The following is a 12,835-nucleotide window of genomic DNA, read 5'->3' on the forward strand; positions in this document are numbered from 1 at the left end:
CGGCCCCCTGCACGCGCTCACGCTGCTCGCGACGATAGCGGCCCCGGCGATCGACTGAAAATTGCGAAAGTGAAATTAGTTAACTTTTTTCCTACATCGACCTTTGGCGCTGACGTAACAACTAAGAAATGGCTGGAGTATATGGCGAAAACGTTCCAATTTTTAGAGTTTCATTAATTATTACTAATTGTGTAATTTTAGGGTTATAATTTCTTTCCGTAATCTTTAAATTACTTATTAATAAATAAGTAAAATACATTTGTATATTTTTTAAATCAAAATACGCGCCGAGAAAACCAGACAAAGAAGACGCTGTCGACGTTAATAATGTAAACAAAAGAACTAGTCATGTGTCCGCTTATCAGCTGTTGTTTTTCAATTTTATTCTTAGAGTTCTTTGATAGTAAGTTGTTTTAATATTTACAAAGTTAACTTCAATTTAAGTAAATAAGTAGTAAATGTAATGCAGATTATAAAACTAGAATATTATTTTTACAGTTAACAAAGTCAGACAATGTTGAAGATTGCTGAAAATCTATGTATGAGACATGTAAGCATTCTAAATCACAGACTCACTAGTCTCACTCACAGTTCACAAATCACAATATGGGTTAGGCCTAAATGTAGAGATTCCCATTATTTTTTACCATAATTTAAGTTAAAATTGGTTTTGGTTAATTGCTTTTAATCCATTCCTGACTAAGAATCTCGATAACTTAGTAGTCCCACGCTCACATTAAAGTAATCAGCTTTTATTAAGTAAAATTCATCAAGATTCAATTAAAATTACTGGATGATGTAGGAACATGCTGGATGATGTAGGAACATGCTGGATGATGTAGGAATATGCTGGATGATGTTGAAATATGCTGGATGATGTGGATAAACATTCTTTTCGTTTCTGATGGTAGTTATATTCGAATTTGAGACCTTATCGTATATTGGCTCATATGTAATGCCACCAATTAAGTAATAGGTAGTGACGTACATCTGGTTCCAAATCCTACGATTACGCATTAGCCTCACAACAGACTATCATTAACTGAAGTTCCTTAAAATGCAAACCACAAACCAATCTTCCATGTGAAGTGTATGCTTCGTTGACTACAAAATCATTCCTAGAGATGCTCTTAATCCACAGTTTGTATAAATTTTCATCAGCGGGTAACTGATGAAATGACACTTTGGCCTTCTTAAAAGTAGATGAACACAATGGAACAGAACAATGCTGGTATTTTTTAATTGGGTAATTTGGAGGGGCAGGTCACTTCCTTGATTAACGACGCATCTCTCAAAAGACTAAATCGTGATTATTTTGATTAAATTCAATTTAATCACGATTATGTTGATTAAATCATGTTTAATTAATTAATATAATCTTTAAATCTGATTTAATCATGACTAAATGATTAAATCTGATTGAAATGATTAAATTGTGATTAGTATGATTAAATCGCGATTAGAAATTAGAACGAGAATCAGAATGGTTATATTGCTGATTGGAATGATTATAATTGTGCATGATTTTATCGAGCTTATTAGAATAATTTACTAAATGATTAGAATTATTATTTCGTATTTACCGCGCTCGATAAAATCTCGATTCGACCGATTATATTGATTAAATCGTGATTAAAATGTTTTAATCATGATTTAAAAGTTTAAATCGTGATTAAAATGATTAAATCTAATTAAAATGTTTAAATCTCATTAAAATGATTAAATCCTGATTAAAAAGATTAGATCCTGATTAGAATGATTAAATCTCGTTTAAAGCATGGTTAGATTTTCTAATCTTGATTAATTTTTGTTAAAGTCATTTAACAGTACTAGTCTGTTCTTACTAGTCAGTTTTCTGTTGTACTACCATCGTTTCATTAATTGTAATGTATATATATATTTTAACCAAGTCGAAAATAAACGGTTCATTACTTGTAGCTGATGTCACTGGATTTATTTCGGTATCTGTGCTCTGCTCCGTGTTGCTGTTGAAAACTTCAACATTTTTTTAAATTTTAATTACCCTGATTTAACCACGATTACCTTGATTTAATCATTTTACTATGATTAATACGCACCCAAAATGGAAGTGACCTGCCCCTCCCGGTAATTTTCACTTATTAAAAAAACAGGATGTAACGCAGCCAGGGTAATAGCATTTGAGCAAAGTATTAATGTTTTATCTTATGCAAATTATAAAGAACAAAGTTTGGTGAATATGACAAAAATTATGAGCAGTTATCATAATTATAGTCTTAAATAACTACAAAATACAGTTTTTAATAACTTGAAAACTCATTGCCAATACAAAACTTAAACCATTTATGGTTAGGCTTAGCAATAAAATGTTACCACTCAAAATATTGAGATATTTATTAAAAAAAATTTTGAAATGAAAACTTACATACTCAAAAAGTGTAATTACTAATTGTTTGTTACAAACTTCTCCAAATTCAATAAAACAGTTGGAAAAAAACTTCACTAATGCAAATCCATCGCCATTGAAACGTATGTTAAACTTCCCGCCTCTTTGATAGATTCCGGTTGTTACACCAGCGTTCCAAGCGACGGAAAATCGCTGTCGCGAAAATACATGGGGAGGAAATTCTTTGCCGGGGCACGGCCCCCTGCACGCGCTCACGCTGCTCGCGACGATAGCGGCCCCGGCAAAGAATTTCCTCCCCATGTATTTTCGCGACAGCGATTTTCCGTCGCTTGGAACGCTGGTGTAACAACCGGAATCTATCAAAGAGGCGGGAAGTTTAACATACGTTTCAATGGCGATGAATTTGCATTAGTGAAGTTTTTTTCCAACTGTTTTATTGAATTTGGAGAAGTTTGTAACAAACAATTAGTAATTACACTTTTTGAGTATGTAAGTTTTCATTTCAAAAAATTTTTTTTAATAAATATTTCAATATTTTGAGTGGTAACATTTTATTGCTAAGCCTAACCATAAATGGTTTAAGTTTTGTATTGGCAATGAGTTTTCAAGTTATTAAAAACTGTATTTTGTAGTTATTTAGGACTATAATTATGATAACTGCTCATAATTTTTGTCATATTCACCAAACTTTGTTCTTTATAATTTGCATAAGATAAAACATTAATATTTGCTCAAATGCCATTACCCTGGCTGCGTTACATCCTGTTTTTTTAATAAGTGAAAATTACCGGGAGGGGCAGGTCACTTCCATTTTGGGTGCGTCTTAATCATAGTAAAATTATTAAATCAAGGTAATCGTGATTAAATCAGCGTAATTAAAATTAAAAAAATTGTTGAAGTTTTCAACAGCAACACGGAGCAGAGCGCAGATACCGAAATAAATCCAGTGACATCAGCTACAAGTAATGAACGGTTTATTTTCGACTTGGTTAAAATATATATATACATAGCAATTAATGAAACGATGGTAGTACAACAGAAAACTGACTAGTAAGAACAGACTAGTACTGTTGAATGACTTTGTTACAAAATATCTTCATTGTTTTTTATTTCTTCAACAAAAATTTATCAAGATTAGAAAATCTAACCACGCTTTAAACGAGATTTAATCTTTTTAATCAGGATTTAATCATTTTAATCAGATTTAAACATTTTAATTAGATTTAATCATTTTAATCATGATTTAAACATTTTAATCACGATTTAAACTTAATAATGATTTAAACATTTTAATCACGATTTAATCAATATAATCGGTCGAATCGAGATTTTATCGAGCGCGGTAAATACGAAATAATAATTCTAATCACTTAGTAAATTATTCTAATAAGCTCGATAAAATCACACACAATTATAATCATTCCAATCACCAATATAATCATTCTGATTCTCGTTCTAATTTCTAATCGCGATTTAATCATACTAATCACGATTTAATCGTTTCAATCAGATTTAATTGTTTCAATCAGATTTAATCATTTATATCAGATTTAATCATTTATATCAGATTTAATCATTTAATCATGATTAAATAGATTTAAAGATTATATTAATTAATTAAACATGATTTAATCAACATAATCGTGATTAAATCGAATTTAATCAAAATAATAACGATTTAATCTTTTGAGAGGTGAGTCGTTAATCAAGGAAGTGACCTGGCCCTCCAAATTACCCATTTAAAAAATACCAGAATTGTTCTGTTCCATTGTGTTCATCTACTTTTAAGAAGACCAAAGTGTCATTTCATCAGTTACCCGCTGATGAAAATTTATGCAAACTGTGGATTAAGAGCATCTCTAGGAATGATTTTGTAGTCAACGAAGCATACACTTCACATGGAAGATTGGTTTGTGGTTTGCATTTTAAGGAACTTCAGTTAATGATAGTCTGTTGTGAGGCTAATGCGTAATCGTAGGATTTGGAACCAGATGTACGTCACTACCTATTACTTAATTGGTGGCATTACATATGAGCCAATATACGATTAGGTCTCAAATTCGAATATAACTACCATCAGAAACGAAAATAATGTTTATCCACATCATCCAGCATATTTCAACCTCATCCAGCATATTCCTACATCATCCAGCATATTCCTACATCATCCAGCATATTCCTACATCATCCAGCATGTTCCTACATCATCCAGCATGTTCCTACATCATCCAGTAATTTTAATTGAATCTTGATGAATTTTACTTGAAAAAAGCTGATTACTTTAATGTGAGCGTGGGACTACTAAGTTATCGAGATTCTTAAAAGCAATTAACAAAAACCAATTTTAACTTAAATTATGGTAAAAAAAATGGGAATCTCTACATTTAGACCTAAACCATATTGTGAACTGTGAGTGAGACTAGTGAGTCTGTGATTTAGAATGCTTACATGTCTCATACATAGATTTTCAGCAATCTTCAACATTGTCTGACTTTGTTAACTGTAAAAATAATATTCTAGTTTTATAATCTGCATTACATTTACTACTTATTTACTTAAATTGAAGTTAACTTTGTAAGTATTAAAACAACTTACTATCAAAGAACTGTAAGAATAAAATCGAAAAACAACAGCTGATAAGCGGACACATGACTAGTTCTTTTGTTTACATTATTAACGTCGACAGCGTCTTCTTTGTCTGGTTTTCTCGGCGCGTATTTTGATTTAAAAAATATCCAAACGTATTTTACTTATTTATTAATAGGTAATTTAAAGTTTACGGAAAGAAATTATAACCCTAAAATTACACAATTAGTAATAATTAATGAAACTCTAAAAATTGGAACGTTTTCGCCATATACTCCAGCCATTTCTTAGTTGTTACGTCAGCGCCAAAGGTCGATGTAGGAAAAAAGTTAACTAATTTCACTTTCGCAATTTTCAGTCGATCGCCGGGGCCGCTATCGTCGCGAGCAGCGTGAGCGCGTGCAGGGGGCCGTGGCCGGGGCCGCTATCGTCGCGAGCAGCGTGAGCGCGTGCAGGGGGCCGTGCTATGACCAAATCTAGGCTGCGTTAATTGAACTACTTATAATTTTACTGATAGGCAGTATTTGAAATGGGCAAACTATAAAAATTATAGGACTTTTTGGGGATTTTGCTAAAAATATAGGACGTTATAGGACCTTTTGGGGATTTTGCTAAAAATATAGGATTTTATGGGACATTTTTGAAAATATAGGAGAATATAGGAATTATAGGAACTCTGGGGGCCCTGCGGCATTGGCAAAACTAACAATTATTTAATAATTTAGTGTAAGAAGAATAGAAAGTATTGTACTTATGGTTATAATGTTATTTATGATGTTACCTTGGTCTTTTCCAGAGCCACAGTTTTACCCTTACTTATAATATTAGAACTAACTCCTTTTTTGTTTGAATATTAATTTGTTTGTGACATTCTAGCATATTCCAACTTCACAAACCATAGTACCCAAGTCCAAATCTACATATACAAAGGTATTTTTTTTAGATTTTAATCATGAGTTATAACCTAACTCTCTAAACATTTTCTAGCCATACCAAAATTCATTAGAACACGAAACATTTCAGCGTCCATCAACAAATATCAACAATATTAGTTCTATCACTGATGTAACTGTACACGACAGTATTTAAAATTTTCAGTGAATTATCAATAAACTTATTAATTTATTTGAAATTAGGTGGACGTTCCAGCCCGAATGCTTACCACAAATTTTAATGATGCTGATTCTGGTGTTGGTATAGCCAATTCTATTGCAATGAGGGAAGTTAATTATGGGACTGATTATTGTTACAAAGATTTTGATAGAATGCAAAATTATTATTCTCATGCAGGTGTGTACAAGAATGGAGTTTTAAGTTTTGCAATTTGTATATGTTTATAATTTTAACATTTTTATATAGATAACATTGAACATCAGAGTAATAACTTTCAAAGCTTCACAAACCTGCATAATCAAGACACGTTGGAAAAACTCAAAACTGAATTAAATGAAAACCAAATGATGATAATGGAATTAAAGTTTGAAGTTGGTAGGTATAATCCAGGGGTGTTGAAATGCGATATTATTATTAAATGGTGATTTTGAGATTTAGATTATATATCTCTAAAAGTTTCTAAAATTGTATATTGAAATATAACTACAATAGATCGAATGATCTTGACCTTTAAAATTCAAAGTCGTTAACCCTTGGCTATAATAATAAGTTTTTGTTGACAGGCATTTATAAACTATTTACACTTTCAGAGAAGAAAGATGCAAGGATAAAAGAACTAGAAGAACTATTAGGTTCAAATTGTGCAAAATGTGACAATTTAAACAGTGGTAAGTTATACTACATATCTTTGGCAATCCGAAACGTCAATATTAATTCGGAAAAAAAACTTTTTTACGATAAAGCTACAATACATTTGGAGACTCTTATCAAAGCAATCAAAGTACCTACAACGCAGCAAGGTCTTGGACAGTCTGATTTGCAGACACAAGTAAGCTATTGTTATATTCGATTAAACATACTGACACTATTGTTGATAGGTAGGGTGGCGTAGCGGTTAGCACTTCCGCCTCGCAGTAAGAGGAGCCGGGTTTGATCCCAGCTTGTGGCACTGGGTGAAAATCCGGAACCTCTCCTTCTGCGTAGAGTTTGCAAGTTCTCTCCCCACTGGTTAAAGGGGTTTTCCCACGAGATCTTCGGTTTCCCCTGGTCATAAAAACTTGCTGGGGTTAATGGTAATAGTTAGTGTAGGGAGCTGACGGTTAGCTCGCGTGGCATGTAGGGCTTGCCTACGCAATATAACCCGCCCACTGGTTAAAAGGCCTTATAAGTCGCTGTAGTGGTGACTTGGGTATTACCTAAGCTGATAATATTTAGTTAACATTACCCAGGATAGTTAGTTATTGCTATTTTTCTCTAGGTCCATAAATCTCCTAGTTCATATTTTCAAACGGAAAATGAAAAAATGGTACCACTATTTGAGGGGTCCTCAGTTTTTGTGACCAAATCACAAAAGCACAACTTGAACTTTTGCACTTCACCAAAAAAATCGGCTATAGCGATTTTGAACATGTTACACAGGGATGATGAATTAGTAAAAATGAACGTTTCGGGGAAAAATGGGAAAACAGCAATCCCAAAACATGAGTACAACGCTATTACCGGTATGTAAAAACAAATTTTGTTATAAAATCCTGTAAAACACCTAATCTTTGTTATTACGTACATATGTAGCCTATGTTAGTAGAACATTCCGTGAAGAAATTAAAAATGGAAAAGTTAGTCAAAGTGTCATTACAAAGTGTTTGAATAACCGTTGTTATTCAGTGCATCGTAGTATAAGAAAGAAAACAAATGCAAGAATGAACCAACATGAAAAAGAACCTGAAGCTGAAGATGTGACAACGGACAATGAAGATTGTGATGAAAATTAATTAAAGGTCAACTAAAACCTTTGCTCGTAAAAATAAAAATAAAAAATTGTTTTAACTTTTTGTGCAGTATTTTATTACATGCCAATATAACTCTGCGGTTCATTGTCAAAATCCGGTAATTGCCAATTTTGAAAATATTTTTAACAGTAAATTTATAACTAAGGACCATTTTTAAATGTCTTATAAAAATACCAGATATTACCAAATTTATTGAGGGCACGTACGACTTGGCGTTTACAAGGTTTTTTATGGGACAGCTGAGCTGGGAGGGCTCTTATGGTTGCAGAAAAATTTAAGACGGCTGCATTGAGGGTCCACAGTATTTGTAAAAGGGCTAGAGTGGGGCTGTAGGAATTTGTAAAAGGGCTAGAGTGGGGCTGTAGGAATTTGTAAAAGGGCTAGAGTGGGGCTGTAGGAATTTGTAAAAGGGCTAGAGTGGGGCTGTAGGAATTTGTAAAAGGGCTAGAGTGGGGCTGTAGGAATTTGTAAAAGGGCTAGAGTGGGGCTGTAGGAATTTGTAAAAGGGCTAGAGTGGGGCTGTAGGAATTTGTAAAAGGGCTAGAGTGGGGCTGTAGGAATTTGTAAAAGGGCTAGAGTGGGGCTGTAGGAATTTGTAAAAGGGCTAGAGTGGGGCTGTAGGAATTTGTAAAAGGGCTAGAGTGGGGCTGTAGGAATTTGTAAAAGGGCTAGAGTGGGGCTGTAGGAATTTGTAAAAGGGCTAGAGTGGGGCTGTAGGAATTTGTAAAAGGGCTAGAGTGGGGCTGTAGGAATTTGTAAAAGGGCTAGAGTGGGGCTGTAGGAATTTGTAAAAGGGCTAGAGTGGGGCTGTAGGAATTTGTAAAATAGCTGGAATGGCGCTGTAGGAATTTGTAAAATATCTGGAATGGGGCTGCGAACATCTGTAAAAGAGCTGCAGAGAGGCTGTGGAAATTTGTTAGAGAGCTGGAATAAGACTGCGGTTAACTGTATAAGAACTGAAACGGCGCTGCCGAAATTTGTTAGAGGGCTGTAATGGGGCTGGGGGATTAGTAATAATTTTGCTGCAAATTACAGTTTTATGGGGCTGTAGTATAGCTGATTTTGACCCAGATTCTGCTATGTTACAGCCTGAATTTATATCAATTGCAGATTTTATAATTTATTGCAATATGGCTGCACGGTAGCCAAGTTGCAGCCATGAAATTTTTGTAAGGGTAGATTGGTTAACCAAGGCTTAAACAATAAATTAACGGAGGGCCATTTCGGGGTTCGTGTATTAATATCAGTGGTGTAGTCGGGCCAGGGCGCGCCAGAGCATCGCCCCGGTGCGTTTTTCAAAGGCAGGGCGCCGCCCCGCCTTGGTTTTTCCATTTTGCCAGGGCGCGCTCTGCCTCTTTTTTTCAACTTTCCAGGGCGCGCCTTTCTACTATTTCGTAAATCATTTTTCTCGAATAAAGAGTGTGTGAATTTATTATAAATACCATAACAATTTCAAATAGTTACCTAGGTACGGCCAGCTTCGATCACGCTAAAAATCGAAGTTGAATGTACATTTATAGGTTTTAGGCTTTATTCAGAGAGGGTAAAGTCGCTTCGCTACTGAGAGGCGTCTCTTCCTATTCCCGCAATGTTAAAATTCGTTACCAGTTTTTGACGCACGCGCGAATAGAAGAAATTACAAATGAAGTTCAGGATCCCACTACCAGGGTGCTACAGGGTGTCGTTAGTTAAATTTTTTTAGAAGATTTTTGTTACATCCGCAATATGGCACCGATTATTTTCTTATTTCTGATACTAAAAAATTTAAATAAAATGTGAAATGGTTGTTTCATGTGAATTTATGACGCAAGTAAGTACAACTAAATATTTTTAAATATTATATTTGAATATTGAAGTGTCAATTCTTTTTAACAGCCTAAAATAATGGGAAACATAAATAGCCAAGGCCTAACAACAATAACAATAGAAATTAATATATTGGAAATGAAATAAGATCAAATAACTTAATGAAAATAAATAAGAAATAAATATATAAGATAAAGCTTCGAAGTAGTTAAAAAAAGACGAATATGAGGTATGAGTTTAGTGCTGTATCTTCATCAATTTCCTGTCCAGTCTTTTCTGTGTCTTTTTGTAATCATGATCGAGATTTCAGGGCACTGTGCATGCAAAACTCAACGAAGAAACTTATCATGTTTTGAAATACAGTCGGACATGTTGAATCTATTGATGCTTGAAACCAAGTCTTGTCAATTCGACGTGTAATAAATTTTTCCATACGCTCTTTGACATTGGCATGTGAGATAGTAGTTTAAAGCTATAGTATGAAATACCTCATTTGTTTCTGTAATAAACTTTAAAAAATGGTCAGTAGGTACTATAAGGCTACCAAAAGAAGAGTTCTTTGTTGTTTTGAAAAACTTGAAGAAGGAGAGCACATTTGTAGGATCAATAATTGGATTGTTCTTTTTGAGTTGGCTGAGGCAAGAGGAGCATTGGTGGTTGGAAAAACAGCGATGGATTAAATATCCTGATATATAGCTAAGGACATTTTGTTTAAGTAGATTTGGACTCTCAATTGAATTGCATATGCTCTGTTCGAATGTGTTTAGAAGATGATGACAATTGCGTGTTTAAATCTAAAGATCTTTTACCATTGTGATTAACAACTAAAGTAATGTAATTTATTAAAATTATTTATTATTAAGATAGACAGTTTCAAATTTCAATTACCATTTTCTGAATTTTCGCATGAAATACTGTTGGACAAAGTGTAATTATGTTCATCTAGAAAATTCAGTTGGTATTAGACTATTTTTAGTTTTAATATTCATAAAACTCGTCAGTGAAATGATTAGAGCAAATCCTATGGTTAAAGTGTAGGTATTCCGTTGTTTTATTTGTCAGTTTCTCGTTTTTTACATTATCCAACTATGATAAGGAACTGAAATTTCAATAAGAAAGTTAAAGTAAAAATAAACCTATGTAAAAAACGCGTATTCACCGTTCTTTTTCCCTTGGAAACTTGAAAAATGATAATCGAGAATTCTTATTTTTCGTATTAGAACAATTTACGGCGGAACACAATGGTCCAGGCGTATTTAAAACATTTAAAAACTACTTAAAATGTAAATTAAAAACTAATCAATTTTTGCGTCGTACTAAACTGAATATTGAATCGCGCGCTAGGACTTCCGGATACGCTTGCAGCGCCATCAAACGTTCGGATCCTATGGGCATTTTCGACGAAAAAAATAAAAACGGATTTTTGAACGAGAGACGCCTCTCAGTAGCGAAGCGACTTTACCCTCTCTGCTTTATTGTTGCCGTATAATTCAATATACCCTTTTGAAACAGGGCGGCTCCAGTGGGAGCGCAGCATTAAAATTACAAAAAAAAATATTTACAAGGTAAAATAGCTTTTTTTTTTCAAACTTTGAGCTTTAAAATTTATGTTAGTTACATTGGTGATTAGAAGAGCGACCGAAGTTTGTTCCTTTTACATTGCCAGATTTCCAGGATTTTCTACACCACAGCGAAATCCCACTTTGCACCCTTAAGTCCAAGAATTACGCTAAGCGGGTTCCCAAAATTATCTGCCCGCCAATCCCAAATATACTGGTCCACTTCTGTATCAGGACCTTCCAACAGAACATGGTTCAGGTCTTCGTCGACTAATCCACATAGCTTGCAAAGTGCAGTGCAAAAATTCGGACCTAACGTTTGCTGGTAAGGAGAGCCCCAGTACGGGCTTGGAAGACGAGGCCACTTCCCCATGAACCATTGTAGCTGCTTTTAGACTTTATAATGGCACAAGCTTTCCTTTCCACCAACTTGTGTTTTACAGAGTACTAGCGTCCGTTTCTTTACCTCTTTTTCCACCCATTCCTTATAGGAACTCGCCCGGTCTCTCTTTTATCGCCCACAAAATTGACGGTCAATACGTTCAATGGCACGCGTCCACTCCGTACTCAGTCCACCTGCACGGATATACGTATACATTTTACAAGTTAAACGACTAGGGTGCGTAAATTTGAGCCTTCCCAGGTACTTAATCTCGCTACGAGCCTCTCTTGTAGCCATTGTATTCCATCCCATTTCTCCGTCCACAGCAGTATTAGCTGCAAATGGGCCTGCATTCAGTGCTGTTTTGCCCACCAATCTTTGAGATCCTCTAGTATGTTTCTAGTCTTTGCCTAGTAGCAAACTACTTCTTTGCCATATGTTATGGTTGGAACCGCTACACTCTTCAAGAGTGTGTGGCCTACGGAGTATTTCTTGTAGGAATGTTCTGAGAGATTACGGACCGCCCAACGCCTCTTATTGCTTTTACTAGCCACTGTCTCCTCCATGGTTGTTAGGTAATGGTCATTGCTACTAATAGTAATCCCAAGGTATGTATAACGAGTCACCTGTGGGATACATTTTCCGTTGAGGACATAGGGCTGGGGGTCATTTTTATCAGCGTAAAGGCTCATTGTATTTGATTTCTCCATGCTGAAGACCAAATTTATATTCCTGGCAAAATCAGAGCATACGTCAAGCAGTCGCTGTAGATCGGAGTGCTTGTTTGAGAACAGTACAATATCATTTGCATAAAACAGGCATGACACAACCAAATCAGACCGGTGGTCCACGGACCCCCGAAGCGTAGCACCGCAGCCAGCGTCCATAAGCACGTGATCCAAATCATCGAAATACACTGAACATCGTGGCGGACAGCGGACACCCTTGCCGTTGGCCAACGCGGCTCTCAATTTCTTCAGTTTCCGTTCCATTTAGGTGGTAAGTGTACCTGCACTCCGTGTACAGCGCCTCAATTTCCGATTTCAGTGTATCCGGTACTGCCTTGGAATTCTGACATTCCCACAATTTGTGACGGTCAATGCTGTCATAAGCTTTCCTTAGATCCAGTAATGCAATTTCCATCTGGGTAGACATTTTTTAAGTTAGTTCAATTAGCTGTGTGATGACGAATAAATGGTCTCCAATCTGTGTG

General features: G+C 35.0%; 2 long non-coding RNA genes across 2 annotated transcripts; both read left to right on the plus strand.

Moving 5' to 3' along the window:
* The first annotated feature begins 346 nt into the window (after positions 1–346).
* LOC149957478 (uncharacterized) lies at positions 347–1,304 on the plus strand. The gene is made up of 3 exons (XR_016478224.1): positions 347–403; positions 499–550; positions 803–1,304. It is a non-coding gene; the product is annotated as an uncharacterized LOC149957478 (long non-coding RNA).
* Positions 1,305–9,602: 8,298 nt separating this feature from the next.
* LOC149957479 (uncharacterized) lies at positions 9,603–10,463 on the plus strand. The gene is made up of 4 exons (XR_016478225.1): positions 9,603–9,685; positions 9,751–9,910; positions 9,992–10,097; positions 10,208–10,463. It is a non-coding gene; the product is annotated as an uncharacterized LOC149957479 (long non-coding RNA).
* Positions 10,464–12,835: the final 2,372 nt, after the last annotated feature.

The sequence above is a fragment of the Leiobunum rupestre genome, chromosome 2 (assembly GCF_980474605.1).
Source record: "Leiobunum rupestre chromosome 2, qqLeiRupe1.1.hap1, whole genome shotgun sequence".
NCBI classification, from domain to species: domain Eukaryota; kingdom Metazoa; phylum Arthropoda; class Arachnida; order Opiliones; family Sclerosomatidae; genus Leiobunum; species Leiobunum rupestre.